Here is a 21,114-nt window from a genome sequence, read left to right on the forward strand (position 1 = left end):
TAATTTGGTAAGTCACCACCATTTCTGTACCACAGTGTCATCAAAGAAATAATAGCGATGGTTGATAAGAGCTCTCGCATTAATGGCACCCCGCATATCCAAGGGTCCCATTTCTGAGCTGCTATTGTAATCTGTCCCCATTTAATGACACAGGTGTCTGCATCCAAAGGCACCTGTGTTTAGAAACATAGGGCTTATTATGGGAACAGAACACCGAGCCCCTCCTAACCATTCTTCCACCACGAACAATGGGCATACACACAGCTGCAGAGCCATCCAGCCCCAGCATCCACCTCCCTGATGGCAGACGCATTCTTGGACCTCAAAAATTCAAAACCCACAGGAGCAAATTATAGGCTTAAGGGATTTATTTTTTTTTATTACAGGAGGAATGTGTGCACAGTGATGCTTTCCCACCGATGATGGGCCAACAATGGTCTTCATTTAAAACACAAATATCTCATTTAATAGAAGGGATAAGAAAGGGCAGGGCATAGGGTGTCCAGGTAATTCTCAAGGGAGCTGGGGAAGTACAGCGGGTATTTCTCAAGGGTCTGGTTACAAAGCAAGAATAAATTCCCTTTTATTTCCCAAGCACACAGTTCAAGAGTTAAGCAAATATTTTTTTGGCAACTAATTTGTAGCAGGCGTTGAGGTCACTCTTGAGGATTTTTTTTTTCCCTATTGGATAAGGAGGAAAAGCTGCCTCCTCACTATCTGCATGACTCCCTCTGCTGTCCTCAGTGTGGGGTGGTGCTTTGTGTGGCTGGGAAGTGCGGCTGGTTTGGGTGGGATGAGTTGCAGCAGAAAACCAGGTGTCGAGCCCAGTGAGAGACAGGGTGCCTGTTCCAGAGACTTGGGTTCATCTCTGTACTTCCTCACCCATGTAGCAGGATGAACTGGACACCTACAGGGTAAAAGATCTTGCATGTGTGCAGAGATGTCAGTCTACACACAGGAAAGATAGAGCTTAGTTACAAATGGGGCAAAGCAAACAGCCGGGTGATATGAGGAGGTGGATAGGAAGCTGACAACTGGGGAGTGTCTAGAAGACCTTTCTTCCCCGCCCCCAGTTTTTATTAGTTCTTTGAGAATTTTGTAGGATATTTTTATCATATTGATATCTACTCCCAGCTCCTACCATATCTACCCTGTTCCCTAAGCACCCAACTTTATGTCTTAAAAAAAAAAAAACAAAAAAAGCAAATGCAGTGTTCTGCCCATGTGCACTTGGGTTCAGGGCACCCAACAGAGCATGATTGCAAGTCAACCAACTCCCCACCCTCCCCGCCCCCAAGAAGTTATCAGTTGTCAAGAGCTCCTTAGGTAGGGATGGACTCTGTGGGTATCAGCTTGATTTCTCATTGGTCTTATGTGGAGTCTTCAGTAATCAGATCGTATTGTCAAGTTCTTGAGGCTAACCCAACACATAGCTTCTTGGTCTTTTGTTTGAAGGCAGACTTGTGGGATTTCACTGGCCAACAGCTCCAACAGAGGTGACCCGTTCCTGGCACTGGGCTCCTTTGAAGAAATAACACTTAAAAACAAAACACAGAGAAGGCTGACTTCAGAGGTCCTCAGCTAAAAGCATTCTAAGGGAGGAAGATTAAGGACAGTGGGTGACAAGGGAGTCTTTGTCATGGCCATGACACAGAACGTAAGTGTGGTACGTTTAGGAAATGATGCCGGAGAGATGGTAAGTTCTTACAGGGTTCAGGAGACTTTTTATTTCAATTCAGTCAATATCGCTAAAATTCTTGGTGTTTCCTAAAATGAATAACATGCCATCCTGACATGGCGTTTTGTGGATATTGGTTTGACTTGGTATCCAATTTGATTTATATGTTGTCTGCCTACTGACTTAAAAAAAAATCAACCTTTATTGGAGCCAGCAAGATGACTCAACAGTTGAAGGCATGTGCCACCAAGCCTGGTGGGCTGGGTTTGATCTCCAGAGGCTGCGTGATCGAAGGAGAGAGCTGGCTGCTCTGAGCTGTCCTCTGACTTCCACACATGAGCCATGACTCACTCACTGAAAAATAAATGAATGAATGACTAATGAATGAATGAATGAATGTAATAGAGGGTACAGTAACTTCACTGGACTGGGGGATAGAGCTCATTTGGCCAAGTGTCAGATGGGCAACCATGGGGGGGGGTCTGAATTCAGATCCCTAGAACCCACATAAAATTGAGAGGGACACTTGCTCCTTGAATGCCCACACTGCAGATGGGAGGTGCAGATGCAGGCAGGCACGGTTTTAAAGCTCTTGGCCAGCCAGCCTAGCTGAATTGATGACCTTCAAGCTCAATGTCTCAAAGAATGAAGAGGGAAGTGATCGAGGCAAGACACTTAAAGTCAATATCCAGTCTCCATACCCATATGTATCCATCCATGTGCATCTACATGCACACATGCATGCACACACACACACACACATACACACACACACACACACACACATGCACGCATGGCAACAAGTACATAATTACAACATAATACAACAGCCCTCTCCTCACACACAATTTTGAAATTTAAAATTTTGTCCCACTCATACCGGGAAACAAAAAGACGCCAAGAGCAGAGGAAAGGAGCTCGAGGTGTGACTCTGTGGGTGGAGCACTTGCCTAATGGGTTTGCTCTCCAGCACTACACAGCTGTGGTCCTGCACTCCTTTATTCCTAGCTCTTTGGAGGTAGGAGAAGGAGGAACTGTAGCTCAAGGTCATCCTTGGTTACTTAGCAAGTTCTAGGCCAGCCTAGAACACACATGACCCTGTCTCAAGAAGAAATATATTAAAAGAACTTACCCTTGTCTTTCTGAGAGCAACAGCCCTTTTCTTGTGCTCTTGGAAACCAGGACTTCGGACTGTTTAGGCTTTGGACTCCAGAATTTATACCAGAATCTTGTCTTCCCAGGTTCTCAGGCCAGGAACCTACGTATGAACATGGCACCATTGATTGATTTCATTAGCTCTGAGGCCTTCAGTCTTGGACCAAGCCCTGTCAACACTCTGTGGCCTCTAGCTTCAAGGTAGTATAGCATGAGAATGCTTGGCTCCTCTAGTCGTGAGTTCCAATTCCCTCAGTAAGTCTCCCACATCCTTGTCTCTCTCGACCATTACTTGTGTTCCCATGGAGAACCGTGATTGGCACCAGGGGCAACAAACACTCATGAGATATGAGGGTATAAGGGTGTTGCACACCAACTGCAGGGACACACCAAGCACTGAGTGTGCTCCGTGTTCCTAATCGGCCATCAGTGAGTGTCAGCTCTGAGGCAGGCTGATGAAACTCAAAGTTTAATGGGTGAGCTACACACACACTCTGCATCTTCCCCATAGCATGAGCAAATACTGTTGGCTGTAGGCTCCTCCACTCCATTCATTGGACTCTTCTGCCAAATCTTCAATGCTGGTCCTTAAAACATGCCTGTCTGTTAGAAGATCACACATTGAAGAGGACTAAAGATGGGGATGCATCCTCTCCGCATAACCAAGGATTCCAAACATGCGGTCTTTGAGCTTCTGAAATGTAAACATCTCCCAGGTCTCCCCTTTCTCTTTACCTTTGGCTATGTGCTTTAGATATTTGTTTTTATTTTTAATTGTGTAGATGAGTGTGTATCTATCTGGGGTATGGGGCATATAAGTACCGTTGCCCGCAGAGTCCAGAAGAGGATGGGAGATCCTCTGGAGCTGTAGCTACCGGTTGTTGTGAGCCACCCAACATGGCTGCTGGGAGTCAAACTTGGGTCCTCTGCAAGAGCAAAGCATGCACTTAACTGCTGAGTTCTCTCTCTAGCCAAAGGATTTATGTTCTAAATTGATGTTGTAAGTCATGAGACTCAAAGGCGATAATTTGTTTGAGGGTCTTTCTGTCCGATGCTCTTCTTGGGGGCTGCTATTGCCTTGTGTTAATCTCTTATGTTACAAGTTGTTGCTGCTCAAAGGGCAAGAGAGAAAGCCATTGTCCAGAAGTCAAGAGCCAAGTTTGCATGGATGGAGTTTGTCTCCATTTGATCCTCTTGTGAGTGGAATAAGGCTGACTCTGAGGCTAAAGTCTTCCCCTGCCTCCTCTGTTTACCCGGCAAAGCCGTGTGTGTGTGTGTGTGTGTGTGTGTGTGTAATGCTACTCTGAGCTCTATTTGCACTGCGTGTCCCAGAGGATCCACCAAGAATCCACCTCTGGAGTAAAGCAGCCAGGGACTGAGCACCTTGAGTGTATATGCATCTATGCTTAAGAGATTATCTCAGCTCTATATAGGAAAAACATTTGGATAAATGAAAACAAGAAGACACTGGCTGAAGTGAAATTGAACTCGGGGGAAAGAAAGTGATCCAGAAGGAGGATTTGCCTGTGATGGAAACCGTGTGCCCAAGAGTGATAAGCTGACTGTGTTCTCCTCGCTTTCATCTTCTTCCAAGTCCTTATTTGGAAATACGTTGACAACTTTTACAGAACACAGGATTTGACCTTAGTTCACTTGAACACAAAACCCCGTGCAGAAAAACCCTCAGACTTTAGCGTGTCTGTCGCAATGGAGAAATACGAATGAAATGGCTGGTCAGCAAATAGTCAAGCAAAGGCATAGAGAGAGGTGAGAGTATGCAAGAAAGGAACAAAATGTTGTCCTAGAGACAAGAGGCCCTTGGCGCTGAAAATGAAATTTTCTGCTTGGAAATCCTCCTCTCCCACTGAGGGATCTGAGCGCTGCCTAACTCGTCTGAGAGGAGCCTAAGTTGGAAAGCGAAGAGGAAGAAAGTTTCCACTCTGAGTCCCCACCTTTCAAACTTATTTCCATTTCTTCACTCGGCACAGCCAGGATTGGATCTGAGTCTTGAGTCCACATCCATCTGGGGGGATCATTTAGCCAAAATAAGAAGATTAACAGATTCTTCCAAGATACTTTTATATTGCATTTTATGTGGCAACATCATCCACATTTTGGAAAGTCTTATTAAAGAATCCACTAAAATAAAGATTCACACCTCCCAGCCACGTTGACCACATTGGTTTACACCAGTAAATATTTCTATTCCCTCATTTATGCCATCTGACCATTTCAACTCAGTGCAGCTTCTTTGGAGGTAAAATGGAACTGATATCTCCTGCCCACAAGACCCTTGCATAACGCTTTTATCCAACAGAAGAGTGTGTCTTGCTTGCCCACATCTTTCTGTATGACCTGTGGAGCTTTGTGATGAAGATGGGCAGAAGCCACTGGCCTAGTACAGAAGAGGTCATCTAACCACTGTAGTCCTCCAGGGCCACAGTACTGCCCCGTGAGTCACCGCAGTCAGCGTGAGTACTGATTGACATAGCCACTTCGCTTTAACATCTGAAGTTTGAGCGCTGGACAGTAAATAGTTATGCCTCTCACCGGACAGACGGTCACAAGCTGTCCTGCAGCTCCCATTAGATGGTAACAAAAATGCTTCTATTCAAATAAGTGTGATGGGGCTGGAGAGGTGACTTCATGAGATTCCATGCTTTCCACTTGCCATAAACATGAGGACCCAAGTCTAGATTCCCAGCAACCCACACAAAATCCAGGCACGGCTGGCCTGACCTGTAAATCCCTAGGATACAGGGTAGAGAATGGCAGGTTCTTAAAGCTCTCTAGCCGGCCGGTCTAGACAAACTAGTGAACCGATGTTGGTTTCTGGCTTCCAACTCATGCACACATTGCCAGGGTGACTTACAGGTGTAGCTAGGTGTCCAAAGACTGCAAGATATTGCTGCAAACCTCAGTCTGTCACAGGTGAATGTTTTACTTCAGAGGAACCCTCCATTTCCAAAGGAAAAATGAAGGGTTTGAGGCAGACCATTGCTGAAGTCCTGGCAAACTCGTGCTCGAGGGATGAGCTCAATGAAAATAGAACCTCTTCTCTAAAAACCAAGGCCTAAAGCAGTAGATGCTGATGCGTGCTCTACAGAGCACTGCACACCTATGTTTAAAGTAGAGTGGTGTATGAACTTGGCAAGAGCAGATCCTTGTGGCGCTGACACACATCTGCTCTATCACACGTGTTGAATACCAAGGCAAGAAGGAGGCGGTCCCCTCCAAAGAAGTCACAAGCTTCTTGACCTACAGCTTCAGACAGCATGAAAACTGAACTTGCTCCTGGGTTTCCCTCTGACAAGCAAGCACGGCATAGCCTTTTTCCTGAGTGAGACTTTTAAATCCCGGGCAGAGCTGACCATGGAAATATAATCCAGAAAAATCTCATTTTGATAAATGATTCATTTAATCCATGGGAGACAGAAGGAATTTGAAAGTTTGACTTATAAACATTTGAGTGATTTGAGTGGGGCGGACTAGACAATGACAGATGGCTAGGTGCCTGGAGCTGTACCAAGAACTCTGTCTTCTATAACGGCTTCCTGTGTCGCTGAGGTGGGATGGGGAGCAGGTGCCGGTGGAAACACCATTTTTGTCCAAATTCATACTCTTTCTGTGGGGTCCCCTGGGAACTGCACTTGGCACATTGACTGGGCCTGTCAGCATTTGGTGGGGGTACAGTGGAGACCCCACACAGCAGCTTAGGAAGCACAGAGGGTGCTGCATAGACCAGATTCATTCATTTCTCTCTCTCTCTCTCTCTCTCTCTCTCTCTCTCTCTCTCTCTCTCTCTCTCTCTCCCTCCCCCCTTCCCCCTGCCATCTTTTTCCTAGACAAAAGGATGTTGGGATGTAACTACTTTGAAGGTTTTTCTGTTTTGTGTTTGTTTGTTTGTTTTTTTGTCACTAAAACATGTTTGTCTTTTTATCCCATCTGGTAACTCACGGAATTCTTCTGCTCCCCTGGGCTTGGTTGGCGAATCTTCAGCTCCAGTCCTCTCTTCCCCCCAACCCTTTCAATCATACCTGTGACTTCCTAGAGGGTCCAGAACATCCTCCCAGAACAGCCATCCTGTGGGATCCATGCAGCCTTCAGAAACCTGCTGGCTAGGATGGTTTTTCTTCTTAAAACGTTTTCATTGATGTGGAGATGGGGAGGTTTGGCCTTAGACAATACAGACATTATCGTCACGTAAGCTGGAAAGATGAAGACCATAATAAAGTCTGAGACACATCTTACGGTACAACCCCATGGTCTATCCTAAACAACGAATAATAGGACAGCAAAAAATTTTAAAAAATAAAATAAAATTTACTCTTCAAAAATAGTTCTGCTTTAAAATATTTTCTTTGTGCTAGTTCCCCTCTACACACACTAGGATATGCAGGTAGAAATTTTTTGACACCCTACATTCTCATAAAAATCACCTATATGTAAATTGTAAGCACCCTTTGCTAAGAGCCAGGTGCTTAGCCTCCTTAACACCGTGTACCTGGACAGGAAGCAGCAGAACTTTCTGTGTAATCTGAGGTAGATATCCACACTGTTTGGTTCCTTGTCTGTCTGTCTGTCTGTCTGTCTGTCTGTCTGTCCACCCACCCCCTTTTTTTAGTGAAAGCCTTCTGAGTGTCTTGCAGAAAGACTCCTTCACACCTCCAACCTTTCGGGATTTACACAAGGCTCTACCTTACTTGGAACTTTCAATGGCGACCCCAGAGACGGCTGTTCTATCAAATCTTTTTTCGACATTAAGGAACAGTCACCTACCACGTGGATTCACAGAACAAGTGACACAAGCTGCTACAAGCTTTCCTCCAATGCCGTTTCACACGCACCTGTCCACCTGACTGCTCCTTGGGTGGTGACTGGGATGGAGTTCCTTTTAGTTAATGTCTCTGTCACACTGTGGGACTTATCACATGACTGAACTTAAGAGCTGTGGTTTAGCTGAATGTCTTGGGGAAAAGGAAACAGTGGGGAGCCCAGTACATTCAATGGTTCTGACACACCCAGGCTTCCATTTTCTACTTAATACTAGGAAGAACATTTTGGAAGAAGGCCGGGGTCCTCGGTGAAAATTGGGGCACTGATAACAACAGTATCTAGAGTTTTGTTAACCTTCTGGGCATTGTGTGGAAGAGAAGCCAGAGTGGAGAGGGTAGGGTCCCTGCAGACTCGGCAAAGCTAGCAAGTCACTCATGATACAGAATTAAGGAAGGAAGGTTGGGTTCCTGGCCCAGGCCCTCAGCATCAGAGCTGGCATGCTATGGCCGACTCAAACCCTGTGACCAGTTTGCCTCCACTCCACCTGAAACAGACAAATTATTAGCAGTATTATTTCAACTCTGGATCGACAATCTGCATCAGGCTCTGGAATGTTTGGTCCTGGGAGCAAGGAGAGCACTTCCATAGCCCTCTGGCATTTCCACCCCCTTGCAACAGTGGAATTCTGGTGACTCTGTGTCATGGTGACTTGTGGAAGTATTTGATCACAGGTGACAGTACCAATATTCATCCTATCCTGAATCAGTTGTTCTTCCTGGGGACGGACTGGGAGGGTCATCTCACCTCCATAAATTTCTCTTTATGTAGGTAATGTTAATCGTGCCTTCAGGATTCACCCTCTAAATCAAAACAGTCTAGAGGACGACCCAAATGTCTTGGGACTTCTGTGTTTTGGCTCAAACGATCTGAAGCTGTTACTAGAAGGAAAGACCTTTCTGTAGTTTTCCTGGCCCCTCCAGGACTAATAAAAACTTGAAATCTTGCAGCAGGAAAATACACTCGTGTTTCAGCACTGAGTCTTAAGGTGCCTGCTTGGAGCACGGCCAGTGTTGTTCCCACAGGCAGCCCCAACGGGCGGTGGTGGACCGTGGAATCTGGAAAGTGGGAGAGAACCTGCCACTGTCATCTTAAATTACTGTCTCAGACACTGATTGCCACTCCCAGCATTCCTGCCTAGCCAGCTCTAAGGTCACAGAAGGGTCAAGGTTTCCATCAATCTAACAACGGCTGCAGCGAACTCTGATAGGACAGTGGGCCAGCTCACACTAACTCTGGAAGACAGAGACCTCCACAGCCAAGAGCACACAGTGCGGGGAAGACTGCCTTCATGACTCACGGTCATTACGGAGATAAATTTCTTCTTACATTGAACAGATTTCTGTAGAACATTACAAGGCACGTTGCCTTCTTTTTTACAGACCCTGACATTTTTCCCCTGTCAATGGTTTCTTAATATCCAGGAGAAAGAAAGCAGACGTTTGCCTCGAAGCTATGGGCAATCCTCCCCTCCACCACTACCATCTCAGGAATTCTAATTTATCTTATCTCCTCAGACACACTACCAGGAAAAATGTCAGACTCATTTTAAGAAGCCAGAAGGTCATTTGAGTTCACATAGGAGACGGGCAAATTTTAATTTGCTTTTGCAGCCTTAATTTTGGTTAAAGACTGTCCTATAAAATAAACCTAAATAATAATAATAATAATAATAATAATAATAATAATAATAGACATTTCTAGAAGCACAGGCTCCCTGCTCTGTCACAAGTATAGGAGGAAAGGGGTTTGAGGAGGTGCTCTGGTGGAAGGGTTAGGGGAGGGCCCACTATGGGAACAAACTCAGATGAAACCCAACAACTTCCTGCAAAGGAGACCGCTGTAGGCTACACCACAACTCATGGCTTTGGGATATCACCTGTCACCTTAGAAATACCCCCAAACACGTGCAAAGATTTGGAATTGACTGCAAAGCCTGTTTGTGCTTGTCTAAGTTGGCCTGAGATGGTTGAAATGCACACGTTTCTTCCAAGTTTTTGATCTGTAGCCCATATACCGGGGGCCTCTCTACAACTCTATCCAGAATGCATCCCACAGAGTCATGCCTGCCTCAGACCTTGTTAGTGAAGCAACAGTCACTAGAGAGGAGTGGGAAGATCACTTCCTCTCACAGCAAAGTCCTCAACACCTGGATTCTGTGGCGACTGCTGACTCTAAGCTTTTCTCCTGTTTATTTTTACGCAAATACTATAAATAAGTTGTAACGCTCATATCTAGTGAGAGACCTGGTTCCACTCCACATTTTAGCGTTAAGGCCTGTGCTCTTTCACAGTTAACGGATAGCGTGCTACACGGCTTTAACCATCAATTTGACAGAGCCTATAATCACTTTCTAAATTAGCCTCAGCTGAGGGATTTCTCAGATCCAGTGGGCCTGTAGGCATGTCTGGGGTCGGAGGTGCTTATCTTGGTTATTAATTGATGTGTGAAGCCCTAGCCTGCTGTGGGCAGCACCATTCCTTAGCCAGGCGAACCTAGGTTATTTTTAAAAGCTATCTGGGCATGAGCCAGGGAGGAGCCAGTGCTTCTGCAAGATTTCTGCTTCGAGCTGCTGCTTGGGTTCCTGCCCTGACTTCCCTTAATGACAGGCTGTGACCTGGGAGTTTATGCCAAATAAATTCTTTCTACCCTTAAGTTGCTTTTGGCTAGAGTGTCTTATCACAGCCTCAGAACAAAACTAGAATGGATAGTCTTTGTGTTTCTCTTTCTCTAGTTCATTTACACCACTCATTCTTATGGGAAAAGTTATGCTGGAGGGCCAGCCTTAAAAAGGAGCATGACATTTGGAAATATTTGTGTGGAGGTGGTAGAAAGGGACACAAAAATTTACGAGTCTGATGTTTATCAAAGTATTTCCACTTCAGTAGATTTGAAGTATGCATAATTAAAACCCATTTGTTTTGAAATGAGCACATTGGAGAAATATGTAAAAATACAAATTCTGTTTTGATTATCACAGTGGTCAGGAGGGCAGACAGTGGCCTGATGGCCAACTAGAAATCTGTCTGTCCCCTCATTCATTCTCCTGGTGACCCAGAGCAAGCCATTCAGTGTCTCTGGGATGCTGTTCCATCCAGAGAAGGACCTGCAGTATTAGCTGTGCTTTTGGTTCAGTGTGAGACTGTTAAACATGTACTAGGGAACACATACCACATAGCAGCACATAGATAAACACGGTGGGGAGACAGCAAAACCGCCAAATCGGGCAGTTATGACGGGCAGTAGAAATGACTGGAGTAGTCAGAATAGAAGACCACACGAGGGTTACATCATCAAGTCAGGTTTTTACAATGTCTAATGGGAAAGAATGGGGAACCTTCTAGAAAAAGCCATACTGGGATTCCCAAAAGAGCGTCCTGGGAAAGACCAGGGAGTACTCTCCATGGATGAGCTTCTTGTTTCTCTTGTTTCTCATCACAGGTTTTTTGTACTATGGAATAAACAATAGTAACTTTTATAGGAAATGACTTAACCTTCTAATGATGCTCAAGGGGGTAATGTGTTTAACTCCCTTAACCATTGCTGCCCTTTGCCCTGTCACAGGGCTGGGGGCCCAGGATGGAGAACCTTCCTCATCCTCAGAGCCCATTTTCAACAGGTGAAACCAGTACTCAGCAACTGACTGATAGAGTTTGTATTACAGATGGCCTTTGCGTGCCCATTGTTGCAATAACATTGTTGCAAGTATTGTAGGGAAGTGTAAGACAGACCACGTGCATTTCATCACCAGCAGTGGCAGAAGCAAAAGTGCAACAGAGAAGCACTTGGCGAGGGCTGCGGGTTACTGCTTCCTCATGCATTTACAGCTGGTTTGCCAATACTGAAACAATTTGATTTATGGCAAAACAGCACAGTTTGATAAAAATGATCAGAAAATTCACCATCGAAAATTTCAGGTCCAGTGATTAAAGGGTTTATCACACACATGTGAAGACTGAGGGTTAGGGCCCTAAGTCTCCAGTACAGCAGCCTATCTGTGATTCCAGCACTTGGAGGGCAGTGGCAGGGGATGCTGGGAGCAAGCTACTCAACCAGAGTGACTGGATTGTCAAGTTCTGGGTTCATCTGAGAGACATTGCCTCAGTTTAAAAGATGTAAAGTAATGGAGTGAGATGCCAGAATCAACCTTGGTCTTATATATCTGTGAATGTACTGTGCCACACACACACACACACACACACACACACACACATATACATACACACACACATACACACATATACACACATACACATACACACATACACACATACACACATACACACACATTCACACACATACACACACATACACACATATACACACATACACACACATAAACACATACACACATACACACACATACACATACACACATACACACACATAAACACACACACATATACACACAAATACACACACATACAGACATACACACACATACATACACATACACACACATACACACACATACACACATATACACACACATACACACACATACACACATATACACACAAATACACATACACGCACACATACACACACATACACACACATACACACACGGGAAAGGAAATAAACAGAAAAAAATTGAAAAAGTTGTCAACCATCTGATAGCTATGAACTGTAATATAGAAATAAAATAAGTCAAAACTTCACTAAAGAGTCATAACTACAATCAAATTTCAGAAATCCATAACATAAAATAAGCTCTGAAAGTACCTTTTTTCCACAACTGAATTTAGTACTGATTACATTCAAACTGAGTTCATCTATCATGAACGAAATGTCTTCCATTGCCCCGTTGTCCCAGTGGTGGCTTATTCAGCTGTATTTTATCTGGATTTCCTCTGAAAATTCATTTTGCTTCTCCTTTGTAGATACTCCCAGCCTAGAGAAATAAACTTAGGTTTGTGTCCCTTTGTTGTTAAGAAACTCTATAAAGAAAGCTGAGTTCAGTCAGAACCTGTGGGTGCTTCTCCTTCATCGAGGACTTCATTTACCCACACTGCGTGAACAGGGATGGCAGCCAGCCATGCCGTGGCCACGGTCCATGCCTGGTGTGTACAACACGGTTTTTCTGAACATTCCCTGTCTGTAAATTAAAACCGACCACCCGACCCCTAGAAGCAACAAATGCATTTCCTTGATCCCCGTCATGCGCTGCCTTGCTTCTGGTTAGGAAGGGTCCTCGGTAAAGTCAAAAGGGCGACAACCACTTCCCTCCCTGGCTCAGTGGGGAATCCAGTCCTCCCTAGCATGTAACCTTGTATATTTTAAAACTGTGTGTGATTTAAAAAATGAGCCAGGTGGATAGTAATACTATATATTTCAAAATCACGAGGAGTCCTTTTTAATTTTTTTTCCACCAAGGCAGAAAAGTCTTCGAGGCGATAGATATGTTAATTATCTTGATTTAAGCATTCCATAAGGTACACACGTGTGAAATATCACAGTGTGCACTATAGATCTTTGTAATTCATCTGTCAATCGAAGCATGAGTCAGGCTTTTACCATCCCAGCAATTTTAAGCCTCCCAGCAGTGGGACTTGGGAGGCCCAGCAGAAAACAACCTTGGCAGCTGCACTTCAAACAGCAGGGCCAGGTGCCAGGAAAGGTATTAAATCTTCAGTGTTCCCCACACCCCTCTCCCCACACCCCTGCTCGCCTCTTCCTGGCCCTCTCTTCCACATCCTCTGCCTTCTTCCCCTTCATCTCTTTTGCTATCTCTACATTTTGTATTTCCTATTTAATAGCATTGCCCACGAAGAAGGCAGAGCGGGTCCCTTCCCGCCTGGGCATGGATACTTACAGAAGGGCTGGAAGTAAACTCAGCCTTTAAGGATGCACCGTGGGAACTTATATGTTGACACAACCATGCAGACCGCAGAAGGCACCCTGGTTCTTCTATATCTACCGCTCCACTCTGATAATCACAGTTTCCCTCCCTGTCCTCATCAGTAAAGTGTCACCACTCTCAGGGGCTTCTGGTGACCCGCAGATGAAGCAGTTTGTAGAACGCATGAAGTTTGGTTTGTAAACCTAAGTGGTAGCAACTCGTTCTTCTGAGCCTGCCGCTCTTATTGAGAAATACAAAACTCTTCAATAGACCACCTCTTACTGATCACCACGGCCAGCCCGACATCATCGAAGCAGTCTGACAGAAGACCAGGGTCCTCAGGGACTCCTGGTTTGGGCAGGAATACAGGATGGGAAGAGGTAGTTTGGGCAGTCCCAAATGAAGTTACCAACCTCCTCTTCCTTCAGAGCCACTAAAAATTGGCATTTCACCTTTGTTTCTAACTGTCGTTCACCTGCCAGAATGTTATTAATTCCGAATTTTATTAATTAATTGCTATTAAACTCATCCAGGGGAGGGGTCACTTTTTCTAAGAGAAGCAAGAGTCCCTTTGTTAAAGCTGATGCAGAGAAGCCTTCATTAATGGTTCATGTTTTTTAGAGTCTGTGAGTTCCTCTGAGTCATTGTTAAACTCAATTAACTCGGGGGAGAGGGATTGTGCAATTAGAATACCACAGTTAGAAACTGGCCCCCATTTAAAAAAAAATCCCTGGCTTTAACACATGTGCACACACACACACAAACATACACAGACATATGTATAATGTATATATATATATATATGTACATATACACATTCATAACATATATGTGTATATATATACACACATATACATACATACACACACATACACACATGCACACATACATATACAGACATACACTCACATATATACACATACATATACATATACACACACATATATACATACATATGCACATACACACATGCACACATACACACATACACATTTACACAAGCATACATACACATATACACATATACACATACACACATATACATGCACATATACCCACATGCACACATATACACACAAATATACATACACATATACACACGCACATATACACATATGCACACATGTATACACATGTACAAGCATATGTATATATGTACATACACATATACACATATACACATACACACATATACATGCACAAATACACACATGCACACACATACACTCATGTGTGTATGTGTGTGTATGTGTGAATGTGTGTATGTGCATACATGCACTCCTTCACATCTGTCCCAGCTATCACATGTAACAACTTGTGTGTTACTGCTAGGCACTACACTAACAGATCACTCTAATCAAGCTGGCCATGCTTGAATGGCATTTAAAATACCCCAGGGACTAGGGGAGGTGACTCATTGTATAAAGTCCTTGCTACATAAGCATCTAGATTTGAGTTCAGAACCCAGGATCCACACAAAAGCTGTGCATGCACCTGTCACCTGAATGCTCAAGAGGTAGAGGTCAGCAGACTCCACGCCCTGTCTAACTAGTCTAGCTCAAACGGAGACATTTCAGGACTGTCCCAGCAGGGGAGTAGCTTGCTCTAGAGAATTTGCTCTAGATAGTAGTATAAACCTACTCTCACTATAAGCAGATTACAGTAATGGGTGGATTGGTGTAGACAAGCCCTTGGTAGCCCAAAGTTCACTATCCAGGGGAGACTGAACAGTCAGGGGCATACCACACACTGACACATTCATCACCAGGTACAAGAAGTTACACGCTCTTGGTTCTCTTCCCCCTCAACAAAACAAAGTCCAGGATTTAAGTTCATGGGGCAAAACCTACCAGATTCCTGTAAGTCAAAACACCTGCCTCTTTCCACACCATGCCATCTGTGTGTAAATCCCACGTGTGTTCCTGCCACCTGTATTTTTATTCTCTGTGGCCCATCATGGCTCTGCCTCCATTTCTTAAGCTTATGGTGGGAAATAATTTGTACCATTGATCCAAAAATATACATAATTTTGAACACATGACCTTTAAAAAACAGAATTCTGACTTTCAACTGCTCTGGGCATTTCTGTGGTTCACGTTCCTTGACCTTGGGAAACTTGGTATCTTAAAACCTGAGTGTCAGATGATGGGGACAACTCGGGTCTTCTTTGTGAGCTTTTGACAGCTTTCAAGAGGACTTGCACACATCTCTGTTGTATGGATGGGTATCCCATGGCAAAATGAGGCCCTCCATGTCCTTCCCTAATCAAAACTGCATTGTCTCACATCACAGCATGACTGCAGCTCTTTGGAACCATTCTTAGAACTCTTTGGAGTTGAGCTGGGTTGACCCAAATCTATTCCCTCCTTATGTCATTGTCCCAGCCTTCCATGGAGAGAGTGCACCCTCAGCTTAGGTACAGGATGATAATCTTAATCCTGGGTCTTAATAATAGCCCCAATACAGCCTTGTGTGTAGCTGTGACCTATCAGGCAGAGCCTCTGGACAAGGGCAGGCAGAGATTCTAACAAAGGCTATACAAGCTCTACCACAGCTGCACTCTCTTATCTCAAGAGAGATTCCGAGAGGCTCCCCATGCTCTCAATGACATTGCCCACCTCTCACGAAGCCTCAAGCACCTCTGACCTTCCTTCTTCTAACCTTTCACATTTCTTCTGCCTCGATGTCTCCTCCAACTCCTGTCTCAGTCCACTTTGTGTTGCTGTAACAAACCTCTGGATACTGGCTGAGGTATAAAAGAGCAGATTTGTTTAGTTCATGTCTCTTTGAAGACACCCCTCCCCCACCCCAACTATACTGAAATAGGTCAGACAGAATGGGCATGGCCATGGACTGGGTAAGGTACATTGGGTGGCTTTGTTGTTTACCAACCTGCTTTCACAGGACACCTTGCTGGATCTACATTAATCCCTACCCAGAGTGGAGTCCCCATGACATAGTGACTTCCCTCAGACCCTATCTCTTAAAGAGTCTACTGTTTCTGGGTCTGAGGAGATGGCTTATTGCTAAAAGTGATTTCCTTTCAAGTATAAGGACCTGAGTTCAGATCCCCAGCACCTAAATAAATACTCAGTCATGGCAACTCCCATTGATAGTCCCAGTGATAGTGGGATGAGGACAGAGACAGGAAAACCAGGAGCTTGCTGGCCAGCTAGCCTGGCCACTTGGCGAAGTTTCAGGTCTATGAGAAGATTCAGGTCTATAAGATGCAAAGTCCTGCCATGCAGAAGGAGCTGTGTGACATGGTTCTTGCCCCTGGAGCAGAGAAGCAGGGCATGGGCTTCCACAAATGTTGACAGTTACTAGACATGAGGCTTGTTTGTATAATAATGTACATAATTTACTTTATCTTCCTCCTTTGGGAAATATTCTCCATGACAAGGTTATTGGGGAATGTTCTCTCTGCCAAGGTTGATGACTCCATGATAATCATAGACAACACAAGTCTGGGAGGGGAGTGTGAATCTAATGTCCTTAGCAAGATGGCAAATGCTGTGACCTTCAGGGCAGCTCCTAAGGCTGTGGGAAATAACTCTAGAAACATGAGTTCAAAAATATATAAACATGATTCCTCAACTATGCAAAATATAAATATGCAATATGAATTATATGAGGGGCTTCATGGACCCAGAAAAACAAAACACAAACAAACAAAAACAAAAAACCCAAAACCAAAACAAACAATAAATCAAAACAAAACAAAAACAGAGGCAGATGCACTATGAGCCAGCTTGTTAGAAAGAAATTAAGGAAGGAGATAAAGAGATTTGGAGGGTTGTGATCTCAGGGCAAGATCCCACCAGCTAAGTTTATTGTTGGCCTTACAAAAGCAACAAATTCGTGAGTTCAAAGTAAGCCTAGATTGGAGCTAGTTTAGGTCCATGCATGACAGGAATGGTGATCTTATACCTGGAACTCACCCAGCTAGCTTATTGTCTGGGCTTACAAAGGTAGGAAGATCTCTGAATTCATTGCTATGTTTTATATACATACATATATATATATATATATTTCTCTCTCTCTCTCTCTCTCTCTCTCTCTCTCTCTCTCTCTCACACACACACACACACACACACACTATCTACCCCTCTACATGACATGACTATGTACACTGAAGATCAAGGTTCCAGCACACAAACTTTTAGTGAACACATCCACAGCAACCTCAAATCTATATGGAAATGGAAGAGAGACAGACAAGGCTAACATGAGCTTGGAACAGATAGAAGGAGCATTTTGGCGAGCAGCAGGATAGAAAAGAATGGGACCATGAGGAGATGAAAATGCTCAGTTAGCAGGACCAAAGGCTTGGTGATAGAGTCACTGATGCTATAACCATCCACATGAAATTGGAAACTTTCCTACTTGATGTCATTTACTGTCCCTGGGGAGATATTCTTAACGAGGTCTGTGTTTCCAGGCTCTCTAAGGATGTGAGCTGATCCTGAGAATTTTCCTGGCTGCAGCCACTGGTAAAGCCTGGGATTTTGACTCTGCTCTGTTTGCTTCCGGCCTCTGGAGCAGCTGTCCCGAGTCATCCCACTGGGAAGAGGACAGTGAATATTTCACTATAGACTTTCATGCGGGTCTTAGGGAGCAGTTTCCCAGACTCCTTCTCCTTCCTGTTCACCATGTTTCTCACATCCAAGACTACCTTTCTGGCGTGTGTGAGACTTGTCCTCAAGACCATCTTAACCTGAGCAACTGTGGCCCTCATACATGAGACTGTTATAAGATCAGATATATTGAAACCCCCTTGAAGAAAGAACAAAGAGGAAGGGTGTCAACCTTCCCTGAGAATCCAGCCACTTACCTCCCACCACACCAAACACAGTCCTGTCCAGCTGCACTGGTCTGGGAACACAGGGCAGGGGACAGTGTAGGGTACCTAGGCGGTAGAAGACTCACTGAATAGATTGCTCGAGCTATACAGAAAACTGTCACCCATGCAGGTAGGGGTGTCTTTGCAGTGATCTGTGGGTCCACCCACATTCCTTGCTCATGGAAGTCAACTCACTGTGTTACCAAGTGTTGGTAGTGCCCTGTCTGAGGCAAACGGATGTTTGTTCATGCCTCTCCAGATAAAAAGCCACTTAAGGTGGGCCCAAGACAGAATATGGCTCCATAGTTTTCTATCTAACAGGACAAGCTTGACTCCTACTACTCAGGCAGCCTGGACAGAAGCATGTACCTGCCTCGTTTTGACAGCCATGGTTACTTTCCACACTAAGGAGACCAGCTCTCTATACTTCTTGCTGTTGTTTAGATGTTTTGCATTTCTACTTCACTTAAGGGGTATTTTGAGCTGAGTCACCTTTTGGTGACCTTCTAACTGACTTACTATTCTAACATTCTGTCCTTCAGTGGAGAATTGCCAGATGCCTTCCAAGGATTTTTCAAATCTAGACTACCATGTCTGTAAGACACAAAGTGCTTTGTAGAGATAGTAGAATGTGAAATGATGGTGCTTAGAATCAATGGGCTGTAGGTATATATGCCCAAAATTTTGTTGCTTTTAGCATTTTTTTTGAACAATGAATGTAAGTACCCACATGGGGAAACTCTCCACCCCCATCTCCTTCCGACAGTTCTCCCAGTCCACCCAGCTCCCTGGGCTGAGTGTATACATTATTATTTTGCTGTGGTGCTTTCCACATCTTGTTTGAGGCTGGTTCTCTCATCGCCAAGGACCAGCCTCAGCTTGGTTGGGGTCCTGAGGAAGGGATGTTTGGAAGTAGTGAGAAGAACAAGTCTTGAAGTCAATCATGGGGTGCAAGCTGACAGTCTTGTGTTCTACCTGAGACAGCCCTCCACAGGACTCCAGACAGCTTCTGTGGGATAGCTCAGCTCTCACAATTGTTCGTTTGCAGCTAACATTTGCTTGAAACCATGTTTGTGGAGGTGCGCTACAGTGAGAGTTGTGCTTCTTAGATTTTAGTTTTAGGGGGTATAAAAAGTGCACGAGATAACGTTGTTGGGGATTGGTCCTAATGCTTTAAATGAATGCGGACCCCCAAATTGAGAATCTACTTGCCCAAACACTGAAGGTCCTTGTCCCCAGTTGGTTTTTTGATCTACCAATAAAGAGCCAATAGCCAATGGCTGGGCAGGTAGACTGGGGCGGGACCTTTAGATCTGCATGGCCAGGACCTGGGAGGAAGGAGAGGGAATCACCATGATTTAGAGGGAGACAGATCAGATTTAGAGCTGCAGAAAGAAAATCATCCAGAATGTAGGTGAGAAGGAATGTATCTCCCGGAAGGGCGGCCCAGAAGCATCTTGGGCAGCAAAGACTAGGGAGTTGCCCAGAAGGAGCCAGGGTAACAAAGATAAATTATATATAGAATTAGAGGGCATTAAACCAGGATTCCAGGAGGGAAATGTGTGTTAGCTGCAGGGAGGATTAGAAAGAAATGCCAGCCTTTGAGATAGCCAAGGCATTTAAAAAATTAACTGGTATGTGTGTGTGTGTGTGTGTGTGTGTGTGTGTGTGTGTGTGTGTGTGTGTATGTGTGTGTGTGTCCGCGCGTGTGTGTCTGCGCCTGTGCGTGTATGTGTGTGCGTGCATGTGTGTGCGTGCATGTGTGTCTTTCATTTGAGTATCCACAGGGCTCGGGTGGGTTGCTGGGAGAGCAACTGGTCAGGAGCCAAAGCAGTACAGCTAAACTCACCACTATATAACCTCTTGTATCTTTGGACCCTGTCCCTTAAACCCAAGACTTTGAATGTACTAGTTTGCCTTAGGTCCTGTGGATTTTCTGGTTCTGAAACACCCTAGGGTGTTGTAACTTTTCCAGAGTGGCCTTTTCCACCAGCATACTTTACTGCATTAGTTAGACATTTGCCTTTTGTTTATAATTAGATTTCAGTTCAACTTTTCAAACGTTCCCTTAAGCCTGGTTGTCCCCAAATCCTGTGACACTTTGCCCTGCTTCTGCCCGTCTCCCCGGGCCCATCTGTATGTTTTCCTTGTAATGACTGTCAGTCCGCACCGATGCTAACCTCCTCAGCTGAGTTCTATATTAGAGTGCCCCAGACTGGGAATGTTGAATAATGGAAAACTGGCCTTTGAGTAGAGTCTCCCAGCCTCACTCCTCTCACACGTGCCTTATCTCTTGCCCAGACGTCTTCAGATGTCGTCTAGAAGGATCTGCGTACCAGCTACAAGTTACGGTGCCTCTCCGTCCTCTTTGTGCCTGCTGGCTCCTGTTTCTCCATCTCTCCATCTTAACCCTCTCAGCCTCTCTCTCGTTAAAAGTGATCTTTCACCCAGCATAAAACAACTAGGAAACTAGGAAACTGCTTTTGAATTAGGATTCCTCAGAATCAAGGAGCCTCTCTCTCTCTCTCTCTCTCTCTCTCTCTCTCTCTCTCTCTCTCTCTCTCTCCCCTCTCTCTCTCCTCTCTCTCTTCTGGATATATTTCTGCCAATAACAAAGTTCAACAGAGAACACCTTGACCCACATTCCCTGGGTCACAGCCCTCTGGATACAACTGATGCGGAAACAGGGTGGGAGGCAATTGTCCAGCAGCCAACGCAGACCCAGTAAGTGCCTCAGTGTCTTCTCAGCACATAGCCCAGGCT

The 21,114-nt window shown here is 44.8% G+C and overlaps 1 long non-coding RNA gene across 3 annotated transcripts in view; it reads right to left on the reverse strand.

The window, feature by feature from the left end:
• Positions 1-353: 353 nt before the first annotated feature.
• LOC103694025 (uncharacterized) overlaps positions 354-21,114 on the reverse strand; it is a 41,427-nt gene continuing 20,666 nt past the window's right edge. The window contains exons 2-5 of one of the 3 annotated variants that reach the window (XR_596587.4): positions 16,127-16,254; positions 6,871-7,041; positions 2,811-2,936; positions 354-2,032 (exon numbers count right to left, since the gene is read on the reverse strand). This is a non-coding gene — a long non-coding RNA (uncharacterized LOC103694025). Of the gene's footprint in view, positions 2,033-2,810; positions 7,042-16,126; positions 16,255-21,114 lie in introns of all 3 variants that reach the window. The other 2 variants (XR_005495522.2, XR_005495523.2) reach the window with 2 other exon arrangements.

This window comes from Rattus norvegicus, chromosome 17 (genome assembly GCF_036323735.1).
Source record: "Rattus norvegicus strain BN/NHsdMcwi chromosome 17, GRCr8, whole genome shotgun sequence".
Lineage (NCBI taxonomy): Eukaryota > Metazoa > Chordata > Mammalia > Rodentia > Muridae > Rattus > Rattus norvegicus.